Source organism: Megascapheus bottae, chromosome 3, assembly GCF_031878675.1.
Source record: "Megascapheus bottae isolate mThoBot1 chromosome 3, mThoBot2.hap1, whole genome shotgun sequence".
NCBI lineage: Eukaryota > Metazoa > Chordata > Mammalia > Rodentia > Geomyidae > Megascapheus > Megascapheus bottae.
The window spans coordinates 55,962,248-55,978,762 of record NC_143511.1 but is presented as its reverse complement, the minus strand read 5'-3'; the positions used below and the strand labels follow the sequence as shown (position 1 = coordinate 55,978,762).

The window sequence follows — 16,515 nt, the reverse complement described above, 5'->3', positions numbered from 1 at the left end:
GGATGTGAATAATCTCAAACAGTTCTGACCATGTGCTTCCTGGATGCATAGTTCAGTGGTATTCTCTGATTTTCTGTGGCGGAGGCCCTGTGACCAGTTGTGACCAGTGAATAGTGAGCAAAGTGACAACTGCCACTGATTGGTTTACCCAGTATGAAATTTTTTGGAGGTTGGTTTTTACCTTCAGACAGTGCAATAAGCAACTTAATTTGATGCTAAGTCAACAACTTAGCATGAGCCACTGAAACTTCAGTGAAAATAGCCAGACTCTGGCTATAACTAAACTACAAAAAAGTGTTACATAAAAAGCATTAGTCTTTTTAGACTTTCAACGACTAAAATTAAATGATTGCTTATTACCAGAGCAAAATATGACACATAGCATGTATATATGCTTTTCAGAGGTTCTATTTTTTTGCCAGTCCTGGGCGCTTGAACTCAAGGTCTGAGCATTGTCCTTGGAATTTCTCAAGGCTAGAGCTCTACCACTTGAGCCTCAGCACCACTTCTGGCTTTTTTCTCCATTTGTGGTACTGAGGAATAGAACCCCAGTCTTGGTGTATGCTAGGCAAGCACTCTACCACTAGGCCAAACTCCCAGTTCCTTTAAAGGTTCTTGAAGGCATGAATATGTGCTCCTATGGTTTGAATATACATCATGAGCTATCAAGTTTTGCCTCCCAAATGTTGATGCAAATGTAAGGTTATTGGATCCTGAGGGTATTAACCTCATCAATAAATGAATCTATTGATTTGTTTATAACTGAATGGATTATAGGAAAATGTCTCTCCCTCCCTCTTTTCCCTCCTATTCCTTTTTCTTCCAACTTTCTTTTCCTCCTTCTGCTTCTCTTCTTTCTTCTCTTTCCCCCCTTCCCTTTTCCATTTTACTCCTCATTCTCCATCCCCTCTTTTTTCTCCTTCCCAGTCTTCTCTCCCCTTCTTCTTTTTCCTTTTCTTCCCCTCTTTCGCCCTCTCTCCTCCATTCTCTCTCCTTCTTCCTCTTCCTCTCTCTCTTTATTATGGCTAGCATTTGATGAGAAGCTTTTCTGTTCCCCATTGCCTTTCTCTCATGGTAGTCTGTCTCACTAAAGCCTAAAGGAAAAGAGTCAAATGCCCATAAAATGTTCTGTCTCTCATCAAGAGCCCAAATGACCTTTCCTGCTTCAAGTAGTGTTTCTTAGGTATTTTGTTATAGCTGACATACTTGCCAACTATTACTTTTTACACTTGGATCCCAACTTGAAGCCATTACTGGTATGTCTCATTTTAACATCATGTTTATAGTCATTGGTAACAGGATATATGCTACAAGATCATTTGAAAATAGCCTTACCATTCAGTATTTTAAAGTCATTCATAAAATGAATTTAAAAATATATTTGCCTACAATTGTAATTTCAGGTTCTCTCTGAAGGAATTACTAAATGATTTATGGGAAATTGTGGAAGATTATTATTTCTTTTGCTAAAATCAAGATGGCACTGTATCTGTGGTATATATTCACTTGGTGCTCATTAAAGTTCTTGGTGTTTCAGGAAGTGTCATTAAGTAAAAATTTGCTGAAGGTATTTAAGAAATATGTCTTTATTCTTGCCATTTTCAGAGGACTCATGCTAAAACAGTTGTTGGCAGTCACTGCACATTTATTCCTAAATTTTGCTCTGACTTAAACAGTTAGCGAATTGATTTTTCAGACTGATTGTCTCATAAGTAATATGAAACAATTTGAGGTTTGTGTATGTTGAGATAGTGAAACTTTAGAGAAGGAAAATGTGTGTTGCTCATTAATAAATTAAGCTTGCACACACTGTACAATTCTGACTTCAACAAACCTATAAAAGCATCTACTAAATCTTATTTCTGTAAATGGAATATGATGTGGTTGGAATTTATAAACCATTCCCATGTGCATTTATCATTATGACTTTGTAAATATTATTATTTGACCTATTCATTATTGTTTTATCACTGTCTTCTCAGTGATACTCCATGGCAAATATAATCATATTTTAAATATCTAAGCCATCCTCAGTGGTAGAAGTTTTCATGGACAATGTCTTGGATATGATCTCATTAACACTTAATGAATTTTAGCATCGCAGATTTTTATGTAGATTAAGAAAAAACAGTTGCAAACTCTCCTAGGCTAGGTTAATAAAGGGTTGATGTTTGTACATACTAGTCACTTGACTGTCTTCCCAAGAGTGATATGTCTTTCAGTATATTTCTTAGAACCAAATGACATACTTTGAAATAGATAGCATACTGGACACTGACACCATTTGACAATCTTGTGAAATTCCATCACTTCATTCTATGGCTTAAATATTTAGGCTGCTGAGTTTACTAATATGCAATTCAGTGGACTTAAAGAGGTTTAGAAGAGAGAGGTATGTGATATATATGAAACCCTCTTTGAACTATAATGAGGAAATGTAAGGAGGCAGATGACATAACAGATGAGGATATCTGGTGTTACTGAAGTATGTTCTATCATCTCTGATAGCTTTTATTACTCTTCTCTGCCATGTAGAAAAATTTCTATATAGTCCTCATGAGATCTCAATTTCTGTGTATACTTTCACACATTGTATTTCTGTCATAATAGATTAATTTGGGTTTATCTTTTGCATCACATTAAATCGCAACATTAAAAATTAAATTATCTTTAAGTTGTTGCACAAAAGAGTTTCAGTTTAATAAAGCTGTTTATGAATATATACTTTTTGGTCAGGCATGGGGCTTGAACTCTGGGCATGGGGGCTGTCCCTGAGCTCTTCAGCTCAAGGCTAGTGCTCTAATAGTTAAGCCACAGTGCCACTTCCAGTTTTATGGTGCTTAATTGGAGATATGAATCTCATGGACTTTCAGCCTGGTCTAGCTTTGAACTGCAGACCTCAGATCTCAACTTCCTGAGTAGCTAGGATTCCAGATTCCAGTAGCTAGGATTCTACATTGCTTCAGGTGTGCCAAGTGCCACCATTGCCTGGCAAATACAATTTTTAAAGATTATTGTTATTATTTTTTTGGCAGTCCTGGGGCTTGAGCGCAGAGCCTGAGCACTGTCCTTGGGCTTTTATCAAGGCTATAGGTCTACTACTTGAGACACAGCACCATTTCCAGCTTTTTTCTATGTATATGTTACCGAGGAATTGAACCCCAGTCTTCATGCATGCTAGACAAGCACTCTATCACTAGGCCATGACCGAGCCCAGAATACAATTTGTTTTTAAGGAAAAACATTGTAGTTTTCTTTTGCATGCCTTAGTCCTGCAGCACTAAGGACACTTTCAGTATTCACACATGCCAAAGCTTGTTTATCAATATTATGGTAGAACTTAGGAGCTTGTTCCAAAGTTCAAAGTAGTAAGAGAAAACCGTGATTATTATTTTTTTCTGTAAATTGTAATCTCCTTTGTACTATCATGTAACCTCAACTTGCATGTTGAATAGGGTGATGATACTATTAAGAAATAATAGAAGTAGAAAAGATATATAAGGAGAGTAATTGATCATCCGTGAGTTAAGTATAAGAGCAGCAGAAGAAATCTCAGATCTTTTATGAGACTTGGAAGTTGTGTGGAGAAGAAATATATGTAAATGGATGCTAGAGATTGCTTTCTTGATTGGAAGTAGTCTCAAGATTCTCTGCAAGTCTCATGAAGCCAAGACAGTTGGACAAATTCATGCATTTTGTGGTTGATGCTTATAACCATTAATCAAATGAATATTGAACGATATGTTCAAAACCTGTAAAATATGAAACACTTTTCCTTCCTTCCTTCCTTCCTTCCTTCCTTCCTTCCTTCCTTCCTTCCTTCCTTCCATCCTTCTTTCCTTCCTTCTTTCTTTCCCATTGTTTCTTCCTTCTTTGTTTTTGTCTCCCCTAGTTATTTTTTTTTGGTGGGTCATGGGGCTTGAATTCTGGGCCTAGGGGTTGTCCCTGTGTTCTTCAGCTCAAGGCTACTTCCTTATCCCATGAGCCACAGTACCACTTCCCATTTTCTACTGATTAACTGGAGACAAGAGTCTCCTGTTCTTTAGTTCTAGGGCTGGCTTTGAATTGCAGTCCTCAGATCTCAGCCTCCTGAGTAGCTAGGACTACAGGCATGAGCCCCCATGTCCAGCTTCACACCCCCCATTTTTAAATTAGATTCACATTGTGTAGTCTACGCTAAACTCAAATTTATGATCCTCCTCCTGAGTTCATCCTCTAAATGCTGGGATTATAGGCATGAGTTACCATGCCTGGCTTTCTTCAGCCATTGTAACCTGAGGTTTCTCATGTAACTCAGAACATATACAGTTGGTTTGTATAATTTTATCTTTTTTTCCCCACAGATGGTAGATAACTATTGCCTTTTTAGGTGCAGATGTTAGAAGTTAATTTACTATGTCCATTCATGAAGTAGGGAATTTTTTTTTATCGGACATGGAGATGGGGCTTGATTTCTGGGCCTGTGCACTATCCCTGAGCTCTTCATCTCAAGGCTATCACCCTTGAGCCACAGCCCCACTTCCGGTTTTCTAGTGGTTAATTGGAGATAAGTCTCATAGACTTTTTAGTGCCCAGACTGGCTTTGAACCCTGATTCTCAGATCTCAGCCTACTGAGTAGCTAGGATTACAGGCATGAGCCATAGAGCCTAGTGGCATTCATGTTTAAACTGAGCACGTATTACTGTTGAATTGAATTATCTGTGTCATCAGAAGAATCTCAGTTAAAATCTTCCATACATGAAAGATGCAGTTCATCTCATGGGATTCAGAAAGGAAGGAAAGAAGGAAGGAAGAAAGGAAGGGAAGGAAAAAAGGAGGGAGGGACAGAGACAGACAGAGAAAGGGACAGAGACTGATGCAGAGACAGAGACAAGGACAATGACAGTTTCAGAGCCTGAGATAGAGAGAGAATGGTTCTGGAAGTAGAATATACTTGTGGGAGGCACATCTCCAGTAACAGCAACTTACTTCCTCTGGCCAAGCTTTGCCTCCTCCAATTCCCAGAAACTGGCAATGGCTGAGGCCAAGCCCTTGCCTTTGTGCCTATGGGAGCACTCTAGACCCAAGCAGTAGTCCTTTCTCTTTTGACATTCATCCAAAATGTTCTGAATAATTAGCAAGCAATGACTAATAATGGCTTATTTAAAGCTATTTTCTATTTCTCTTCTAGGTTGTTTTGTTTTATCTGACTTGATACAACTTGAAGTATTGTTATTCAGTTTTACAAGCTTTTTGATCATTCTTGCACTATTATCATTTTTATTGTATGTGTGTGTGTGTGTGTGACAGATACTTTTGTGTGCATATATATTTTGACATAAATTTTTCTGTCCCTGAGCTCTGTGTGTGTGTGTGTGTGTGTGTATGTGTGTGTGTGTGTGTTGTGTATGTGTGTGTTCAAGGCCAGCTAGCACTCTACCACTTAAGTCATAGCTTTTTGGTGGTTAACAGGGGATAAGAGTCTTACAAACTTATTCTTCTTCTTCTTCTTTTTTGGCATACATGGGTACTGAGCACAAGGCCTGAGCACTGTCTTTATGCTTTCCTCAAGGCTAGTGCTCTACCACGTGAGCCACAGCACCACTTCCGGCTTTTCTTATGCATGTGGTACCAAGGAATCGAACCTGGGTCTTTGTGCATGCTAGGCAAGCACTCTTACCACTAGGCCAAACTCAAGGCCCCTCTTACAGACTTTTGTTTTTGTCAGTCCTGGGCTTGAGTTCAGAGCCTGAGCTCTGTGTTTAGGCTTTCCTCAAGGCTAGTCCTCTGCCACGAGAGCCACAGCACCACTTCTGGCTTTTCTTTTTTTTTTTTTTTAATATATTTTTTATTGTAATTAATAGAAGGGTTACATGATATTTGCCAGATAGAAGGTGCATTAATTCACATACATTGATACCCTTCCATCTGTCTTGGTCCCCATATCCCTCTCCCCCACCCCCACCCCTCATCTTCTTTTCCCGTTTCCTATCCAATTTCAAATAACCAAATACAAATATATCTGATATATCAGGTAACAAAGTGAGATACTGTAACAATATGAGATAACCAAGGGACAGCAAAAGAGATGAGAGATAACATAGTACCTTAAGGACAACAATCATTCATTATATGGCTTATGTTTCTATATCCTAGAGATCCTTTCATTTAGCATCATACTATATGGTCTTATGTATCAAGGTTTTGCTCTATTGCAAATCTGTGCTAGGAGAGACCAAGGTTTCTACTGATTATGAAAAATGAGGGAAACCACTGAGCCTAAGTTCCTTTGAGTCTGGCTTACTTTACTTAATATGATTTTTCCTAAGTCTTTCCATTTCCTAACAAATGGGGCAATGTCATTCTTTCTGACAGCAGCATAGAATTCCATTGTGTACAAATACCACATCTTATTGATCTATTCATCAACTGAGGGACATCTAGGTTGGTTCCATATCTTTGCTATGGTAAATAGTGCTGCAATGAACATTGTTGTGCTGGTGGATTTAGTATGTCCTCGTTTCTGGATGATTGGGTAAATGCCAAGTAGTGGAATTGCTGGGTCATGGGGGAGCTTTGAGGAACCAAACCTTGGTCTTCGTGCATGTTAAGCAGGCACTCTACCACTAGGCCAAATTCCTGGCCCCAACCCTCTTACAGACTTTTTGAGCCAGAAGTGGGTGCCCAGCTATTAATAATGTTTTTGAAAATCCTATATCTGTTGTAGCAATTACATATTTATAGCCAAAATATAATTCCTGAGACAAGGTAAATATTAAAAATTCTTAAAATATTTGGAAAATATTGCATACGTTCAAATAAGAACACTCGTCTTATTAGTATCTCTGTGTATGTACACACATGTGTGCACATATGTGTACCAGCACTGCAATTTGAACTCATATTCTCATTTGTCCTTTTTTTTATTTGGCCAGTCCTGGGCTTGAGGTCAGAGCCTGAGCCTCAGCAGTATACCAGTTAAGCCACATCTTTACTTCTGGCTTTCAATGGTTAATTACAGACAAAAATCTCACCATCTTGAATTTTTCTGCCTGGACTGGTTTTGAGATGAAATCAACAGATCTTAACTCCCTTAAAATCCAAGATTACAAATATGTACCACTAGCACCCAGCTTCATTATCTTATTAACATCATAGTAACATCTTAATAACTACTTAAGTTGTTTAATATTAACAACTTCATAACTTTACATAGCTTTACATTGTTTGAGTTAGTATAGGTAGTTGAGAGATGTTGAAAAATGTTTGTAAATGAATGCATAGGTTATATGCAAATACTATGTGACTTTACATAAGAAACTTGGGTATCTGCATATTTTGGTATCCACAAAGTACAGAGTTTCTGAGAAAGCATCCCAGGTACCAGAGACTGACTGCATTGGCATTATAAAAGTGAATAGAGTTACTTTTCAAGGGATAAAATAATAGAGAAATACACATTTCTTTGTTCTGGGATACCAGAAGGCATTACAGAACTACAGAAGTATTGCATTTAATCCAAGCCAGGCAACAGTGCATCTGAACTGTAACTTGAAAATCATCACACTGTGTGGAAAAGTAAAGAGGATGCCAGGCAGTGGCAGAGAATATGCCTCACTCTGATTCACACTGAGAGGGAGGTGATGGAGCAGAGATGATGTTCACTGCCTACAGCCTGCTGGATAGTGATTGATGAGATCTGAGGTTGGATGGTAAGCATAGAGGAAGGCAATCAAGTTGATTCACAGTAACTCAGCCTGTGGGAAGGATCACACCAAAACCAAAGAGTCCTAGGTCAGAGTCTATATGCCTTAAATAAAAGCAATGGTTATGGAGTGAGAGATGGAGAAACCCATGAATAGTGTTTGGATGTAAATGATAAGGAGAAAGAAGGAATCAGGCAATTCCAGTTTTATCATCTTCCCGCTCCTGTCCCTCCAAAAGGCAGGCCATTTTTTAAAATAGATGTAATGCTTATGTAGAATGTACTGGAAGAGGCTGCCTTTCATGAATTATAAAAAGTGACCATCCATGGGTGGAAAATGGCAAAGTACACTTGTCTGAAAGATGTCTCAGAACCTGCCAGTCCTGCTGCATGGCAGACACCACCTGGTTTGGCAGCATGGACTGGATTTTACTTCTCTTTGTCACCATAGCCTGCACCCCACACTGCAGGGTCCAGAAGCGACATTCTGTTTGGGTTTGTATCTGAAGAAGCTGGGAAACTGCAACAAAACTAAAAGAAAACAGCATCAAATAAAAATATTTTGCCTCTGCTGGAAGGGGTATTAATATGTGAGAAGTAATGCACCTACTATCTGGCGAATGGAACTGTAACTCCTCTATACATTACAATAAAGCAATCTTTTACCTCTGCTGAACTGAGACAGGGGACTAGTTTGTTACACTCTAATCATCAGAGCAAAGAAAGAATTTTTAACTCTCCAGCAAGTGGTACTTCCCAAATTTCCAGAAAATATATTAATGATATTCATTAGAAAATATGAGCTCCGTTGTTTCCCAGATTATTTTAGTATCTTAGTGACCAACATGACTTCTTTGGAAATGAATCTCCACTTTAATAGTGAAGGTTATAAAATTTTTTTAGCTTCTAAAAGATAGATATTCTAACTGGAGTGAGATAGAATCTCAAATTATTTTGATTTGCCTTTCTTTTAGGGCCATAGATGTCAAGCATTTCTTCATGTGTCTATTGTCCATTCTTATTTCTTCTTCAGAGAAATGTTTTAAGTCTCTAGCCCACCTTTTAATGGAATGTTTGTTTCTTTGAGGATTTGTTTTTGAAAGATTCAATTTTTTTGAGCTATAGGTATATTTTAGATATGAGGTGCTTGTCTGTTGTATGGCTAGTGAAGATCTTTTCCCACTCTATGCATTTTCTCTTAACTTACTAGTTATGTCCTTTCCCATACAGAAGTTCTGCAATTTAATGCAGTCCCATTTGTCCAAACTTTCTTTAATTTGTTGTGTTTCTGGACATTTATTAAGCAAGTTTTGACCTGTGTCAATGAATCCTAGTGTAACTCCTATTCCTTCTTATAAAGTTTTCAGTGTATCTGCTTTTAGCTCAAGGTCTTTGATCCATTTGGGATTAATTCTGATGTAAGGTGACATATAAGGATCCAGCTTTAGTTTTCTACAGGTGCTTAACCAATTTGGCCAGCACCATAAAGAGGCTGTCTTTCATGTTTTTATTTCTCCCTTATCAAAGAGTAGGTAGGCACAGGTCTGTAGGTTGATTTTTGGGTCTTCAATTCTATCCCATTGGTTCTTTTGCCAGTACCAAGCCATTTTGATTACTATAGCTCAGTAATAGAGTCTAAAGTTTGGTATTTATATTCCTCTAGCACTAAGGATTGTTTATGCTATTTGGGGTCTTTTATTATTCCATATGAATTTTTGGGTTGCTTCCTCTATTTCATTAAAGAAACTGGGATATTGATGGGTATGGCATTGAATTTGTAGATAACACTTGGCAGGATTGTAATTTTCACAATGTTAATTCTTCTAATTCAGGAGCATGGGAGGTTTCTCCATTTCCTTAGTTCTACTTTGATTTCCTTTTTCAGGTTTTTAAAGTTTCCACCTCACTCCAGTTAGAAAGGTGGGGTTGTGGCCAGGAGGGATTGATTGCTACTACACTGTTGGTGGGAGTGTAAACTCATTCAACCAGTATGGAAAGAGTATTGTGATTCCTCAAAAGACTAGACATAGAGCTCCCCTATGACCCAGCAGTCCCTTTCCTTAGCATATACCCAAATATCCATAAACAAGGCCATACTAAAGCTACTAGCACAATGATGTTCATTTCAGCATTATTTACCATAGCTAAGATACAGAACCAACCTAAATGCCCTTCAGTAGATGACTGGATCAACAACATGTGGTATCTATAAACATTGGAATTCTATGCTGCCATCAGAAAGAACGATATCACCCCATTTATAAGGAAATGGAAAGACTTGGAAAAAAATCATATTAAGTGAAGTAAGTCAGACCCAAAGGAGCATAGGCTCAATGGTTTCCTCATTTATAATAATTAGTATACCTCTAGGATTCTCCTTCCAGAGGATCACAATACCTCAAAACCTATGTACCTATGGTCACACAGGATTAGACTAAACAAAATGAATTCTAGGTTATGGAAACAAGAGATTTATCTTGTGTGATTGTTCTTCTTAATGTACTATATGAAGTTATTTCTTTTCTCTTTTTTCCCACTTATGATTATTCTCATGTGGTTACTATATCTGATTTTGTTATTTGGCATACTATATATATTTGTTAATTTGAAATAGGGAAGGCAAGGGGGAAAACAAGATGACTGGGAGAAATGAGGAGAGGGAAAGTGGGACAAAAACATGAGAAGTGGTATTAAGTTTCAAGAAGTAATGTACCCATTACTTGACTAATGTAACTTCCCTATACATTATCCCAGCAATAAAATACAATAAAAAGTAAAAAATATACAAGATACATATTTTATGAAGTGGATCTTTAGAACAACAAACAGCTATTATTAATGAATCTCACAATATATGTTCAAATTTCCATTTAGTAAGATGTTGACAGGATCTATAGAAACTATAGGATAGCCCTAAAATAAGGTATATATTCATGTGATGCAAATATAATATGAAGACATAATAAGTCAATAAATTAATGCAGTATCCATCATATGAATGTATTTTGGATTTTCTAAATGATAGATCACAACCACTATTTATATAACATTGCATTGTATTGGATACTATAGGTAGTTGGGAGATGATTTGAAGTAGTTATGAAGATATAAATAGATTATATGCAAATATGATGCTATCCTATATAACAGATTTGGCAATCTGCAAATTTTGGTATCTACAGTGTGAAGAGTTTCCCAGAACAGGAAATGCTTCTCCTGTTAGTACAGTTTCTAACCCAGTTCCCTCAATAGATAAGAATTTGAAGAGTACAAATAGCTTCATTGCAGATAGCATATTGACAATTAGAGTAGGTGGTCAATCATCTACCTAATAGTCTAGGGTATTGTACATTAACATTGCTTCTAATTTAGTGAAATAATTATATTTGCTGGAGATAATAACATAGTCCTGAGTTCAAAGGTAACCTCCGTAGTAAGAAAACAAATGGGATCATGTTCATGACAAAAAATAAGTTGCAACAGACCTGTTATTGGTAATCATCTTTATATCTTTGGAGTCCAACACAAGCCTTGCCACTTGGTAGGTACTTTGTTAATGTGGCAGTAGTCTTTCATGGAACTGGTCTTGTAAATTTACCTCATTGACTTCTGGGCTGTGTTGTGTTGAGGCTGGTATTCATAGCACAGAAAACTTACAGTGAAGCCTCTTGAGAACATTGTGTTCTTAGCAGATTAAACAGTTTGGGACTGAGAAGATGACTTGCCAGATGGAAAATAATGAAAATAATAACGGTAATTAGGACTGAGGTCAACACTACCAAGTCACAAGTGAATGAGAATGGTTATTAAAAAGCATCTGCACAGAACAAAAGCAACAAAGCACCACCAACCACCCTGAAACAAAAACCTGTGGTAGTATAAACATCTGTGCAGACTTTATGACTGAGTAAGGAAATTTGGAAATATAACTGAAGCTTCTGCTTATTTTCTGTAAATGAGAAGTAATGGAATTGTGTTAGAAATCCTGAGGCCTCAAAATTTGCACATATGGTTAGTTTTCAGTTTTAAGGTTGGTGCTGGGTTCTGAACTCAGGGCTTGAGTTTTTTTTGCATGCCATTTTTGTCCATAGTTGTTATTCTGACTCTTGGAGCCATTTCTGGCTTAAAAAAAAAAAAAACAACAACAACAAAACCAAAAAAACCCAAACTGGGTTAATTGAAGATAAGAGCCAATCAGATTTGTTTGCCTGGACAAACAAATTGATTCTCAGTTTTCAGCCTGTGAATAGTTAAGCAGCTACCAGTGCCTGACTTTGCTTATGAGTTAAAAAAAAATTTACCAAAGTCATACTTAAGATACATTTAGGGCTGTGCAGGAGGCGCCATCATGAGAGCTGATTTCCTCCTCAACAAGGACCGCAAAGTGTGACGCAAAGAGCCCAAAAGCCAGGCCATCTACCTGAGACTGTTGATCAAGCTGTACAGGTTTCTGGCCAGACGAACTAACTCTACCTTCAACCAAGTGGTGCTGAAAAGGTTGTTCATGAGTTGTACCAACCTGCTGCCCCTGTCCTTGCCCCGGATGCTCCGGAAGATGAAGCTTCCTGGTCGGGAGAACAAGACAGCCGTGGTCATGGGGACTGTCACAGACGACGTGCGCGTCCTGGACATGACCAAACTCAAGGTGTGCGCTCTGCCTGTGAGCAGCCAGGCCCGCATCCGCATCCTCAAGGCTGAGGGCAAGATCCTCACCTTTGACCAGCTGGCCCTGGACTCCCTGGAAGGCTGGAGCACTGTCCTGCTGTCTGGTCCTCGCAAGGGCAGAGAGGTGGATCCACACTTTGGCAGGGCTCCAGGAACCCCGCACAGCCACACCAAATCCTATGTCCTCTCCCAGGGCAGGAAGTTTGAGCTTGCCAGAGGCCGACAGGCCAGCCGAGGCTACAAAAACTAAAACCCTGGACCTTCTCCCATCATTAAAGATATTTTGGATGCCAAAAAAAAAACAAAAAAAGAGATACAGTTAAATGCATGTAACATATTGAACACTGTTAAGGAAATAAGTTAATGTTGTGAATCTTGTCTCTACCTTTTAGCTGAAGATCTCCCTGAAATTGTGTTTGGATTACATTTTTATTGACTTGAAGACTGTGTAGTCAGAGGATTAGTGTATGCAATGGTGGTATTCCCATGGGGTCATTCTCTCAGTATAAACTAACAGACTTTTATATATTTTTATATTTACAATCATGTACAATGATATTTGATCGCCATTTTTTATACCGATATTTCTATCCTGTCTTACATAGCTGATAAAATTTCTATGTGATATCGATCTGCTATTCATTTAGCCTCTGTTGAAGACTAGTAAACCTTTGTTACTAGCCTTGTAAGTAATTTAATTTCTACACATTAAAATTTTGTTATTAAAATTCGAGAAAATGCCCAGCTGATTAGTTAGAAATGTTTAAAAACATATTCATAATGTTTAAATTACTCTGATTATTTTTCATATTTAACATGGGTATTTTGAACGAAGGACAATGTTTGGAAATTAAAATAAAAGAATAATTCCAGGGTATAGTACCCTTGTGGTTTGACATCTACAGCTCTGAGATTTCTTATGTTCAATTATTTGAAATTATGGTTTTATTTTTATGCTTAAATTATTTTAGATTAGAACAAAACTAATTATTAAAAATTGGGATTTTTCTTTTATTTATGAAGCAATATTTGGGTTGATTCTGTCAATCAAGAGAGTAACTGAAAAGCACTGAGAACAAGAAATATTATATTAAATAATTTATATTTTTAGGCATGCTAGAGCTTTTTAACCTTACGAATATGTTTTGGAGGGGCTGGGAGTTTGGCCTAGTGGTAGAGTGCTTGCCTATCATTCATAAAGACCCATGTTCAATTCCTTGGTAACACTTACAGAGAAAAAGCTAGAAGTGGTGCTGTGGCTCAAGTGGCAGAACACACTAGCCTTGAGAAAGCCCAAGGACAGCACTGAGGCCCTGAAATCAAACCCCAGGACTAGCAAAAAAAAAATGAAAACAAAACCAAAAGAACATGTTTTGGGAGTTTATTGCTGAGATAAGTAAGTCGAAATGGGTACAAACAAGTCAGTTCATTCAAATTTTATTTCAATCAGGCTTTAAGAAATTTACAATAATTAGTAGCAACTAATAAATGTTTAATTATTATAATCATGTTTTGTATACTTCATTCTAGTTATATAAGCCATCTGTCTGATGACTTTTTAATATGTTGCTTGTGGTAACAGTCACTAGAATATAACAACACCGAGTGCTCTTTAACAAAGAAAAAGGATTTTCAAAAGCTCAGTCTTAATGCATCATTAAAGTATGAAGTATATAGTAAAACAGATGTAGTGTATTACTTTTTCAAAAACTGAAATGAATACTCTATTTTCAGACTACATTATATACTCAGCATATGAGGTGGGATATATATCGATACTGATTTATATTTCCCATGTTTTTCATTTTTACAGAAAATAAATGGAAATAATTTTCAGATGTAATACCTATGGATAAGATTCAAAGTTATACTGGGCCTGGTTTTCTTTGAAATGATGTTAGGGTGGGGGAAAGCTAAACAAAAGTAAGCTGTATCATATTTTTAATTTGGAATTAAACTGACCACAAATTTGATAGCAGAGTTGAATAACAGTGTGAATAACCAGAGGCTTGATCTAGAAAGCACCCTGAGAGGTGAAGGCACTACAAGAGGATTTCATTACACAGTTTCAGTTTATCAATAAATATTGATTTAAATGTATTCTTGTTTTCATCTTATAAGATACAGGGAAAAAGGCTAGGTACTTTCTGAAATTTGACTTATAATTGCCTTTGTTTAGTTTCCCAGTTCTCTAGTGGAGTGAGGCTTGGTTATATATTGATTTTCAAAGATGTAATCAAAATTTCAACCGGCCTGGATGTAATTTTTATGCAAATGGATGGATATTTTGTCAAAAACTCTAACCCATCAGTGAGACAACCTGTCCTCAGAAACCTTGGTCCAAATTTCATTTTTGTCAGTTCTTTATTTGTACAAGGAACTGAACTTCATTGCAGCTATCAGGGAGACACAATGATTCCTGTACCTATAATTACAGTTTGTTTGCATATACAAAGCAAATGAGGGAGTCTGTGAAAACTATTTTTCCCTAACCAGCAACTTTTGAGATTGAGACATAGTCTGTACAGGTACCTTTCTGAGTCTGATATATGAGATTACTGTAAATTATTATTATTATTATTTTGTGGAATTGTGAAGTAGCAAGGTTATGAGGAAAAAAAGAGTGAGAAAACAGATTTTTACCTATCTTTCTAACAAAGGGACATTTCTGTTTTAGCCACTCCATTTTCCAAATTAATAGGGGTATGAAGAAACATTATGTAAGATGTAAGTTGTTTTATAAGTAAAATTTTAGGGAGGTTAGCGCTGAGACATTATAAAGTTATAACTTTAGATTTTTAACTACTAATTACTCTTTTTCACATAGGTTTATTTTAGGTACATTGTCAGGAAAGCATTGGAAATTTACAGTGTATGAACAGTAGTCCTCATGTTATAGGCAAAGGTGGCAGATTGAATGCATGTTAACTTCAACTTTTGCTTCTCATTCTGCCTTTACCCATTGAAAATGCCTTTCCAAGTCTTCTCCTTTGGAGGTTGGATTTATTCCATACCTCTTAAGATTTGTTTCTTTCCATCAGAAGCCTCCAACCCAAAGCTTGCCCTTTACTCTCTTTTACATTCCTGCTCCCACTAATAAAACATTCCTGAGCCGTCCTAGATGAAAATGAGACACTCTGTGGTGTAGAGGCCAGTGGGAGCTCGTATATTCCCTTGTTTTTCAGCCTGACGTATGAGTGAACCCAGCTAGGATCAGTGGAATGAGGCTCAGATCAATCTCAGATGGCCCTGCAGAGTCTGTTTAGACTTTAAGGGTGGCTAGATAACAGATCTGCATATGCACAAGGGACTGATAAACAGCCATTATTATTTTTAGTATTTCTTTTTTTTGTTAATTGAACTCTGTCTGGGCAGGCGCTGTCCCTGAGTTCTTTAGCTAAAGGCTATCACCCTACCCCTTGAGTCACAGCACCACTTCTGGTTTTCTAGTGGTTAATTGGAGATAATAGTCTCATGGTCTTTAATGCCTGCGCTGGCTTTGAACCACGATCCTCAGATTTCAGCCTCCTGGGTAACTAGGATTACAGGCATGAGCCACTGCATGAGGCCTTGTTTTTTAGTATTTTCATACATATAATGTATTTCACTACAAATAGCACTTATGTTTGAGAACATACTTTTTCTGTTGGTATGTGTAAGTTTTTTCAAGCCTTTCCATTATCTGTCCTCCAAATGAATCCTTTTCACCAAAATAAAAGTACAAGAAATACTAGAGGAATTCTTAATGGTAAAGTATGTTTTAAAAATGCCTTGGACAATATGTACTTTAAGAGTAATCAGAAATTACTATGTTCACCGAACCCAGGAAGTGGTCACTTCTCAGAGACACATATATTCTAAAACTTTCTCATTCTTTAGTTCCCTTATATAAAGATGCTTGGAAAGCAAATTCACCTTTCCATTTTTTGCCCCCTCTATTGTCCTTTTGTTGAGCTTGAATGTACTATATATTAAAATACATACACGTGGGAAGCTGCAGAAAATGACATTAAGTAAAACTTTTAGGGTGATCTTGAGGACACTTTAATTGATAAACTATGAGCGTCAATTTTAAAATATTTTCCAGTTTTCAATGCACAGATCCTATCTCCCTCCTTTGTTATAGGCATTTCTCCACTTGCAAACATAGCTAGCTATTTCAGCA

The 16,515-nt window shown here is 37.2% G+C and overlaps 1 protein-coding gene and 1 pseudogene across 1 annotated transcript in view; both read left to right on the top strand.

Annotated features, from left to right (window-relative positions):
* The window catches only part of Lingo2 (leucine rich repeat and Ig domain containing 2), a 1,035,214-nt gene that overhangs the window by 11,405 nt on the left and 1,007,294 nt on the right, over positions 1 to 16,515 (top strand). The window lies entirely within an intron of this gene.
* LOC150065516 (large ribosomal subunit protein eL18 pseudogene) lies at positions 12,034 to 12,600 on the top strand (annotated as a pseudogene).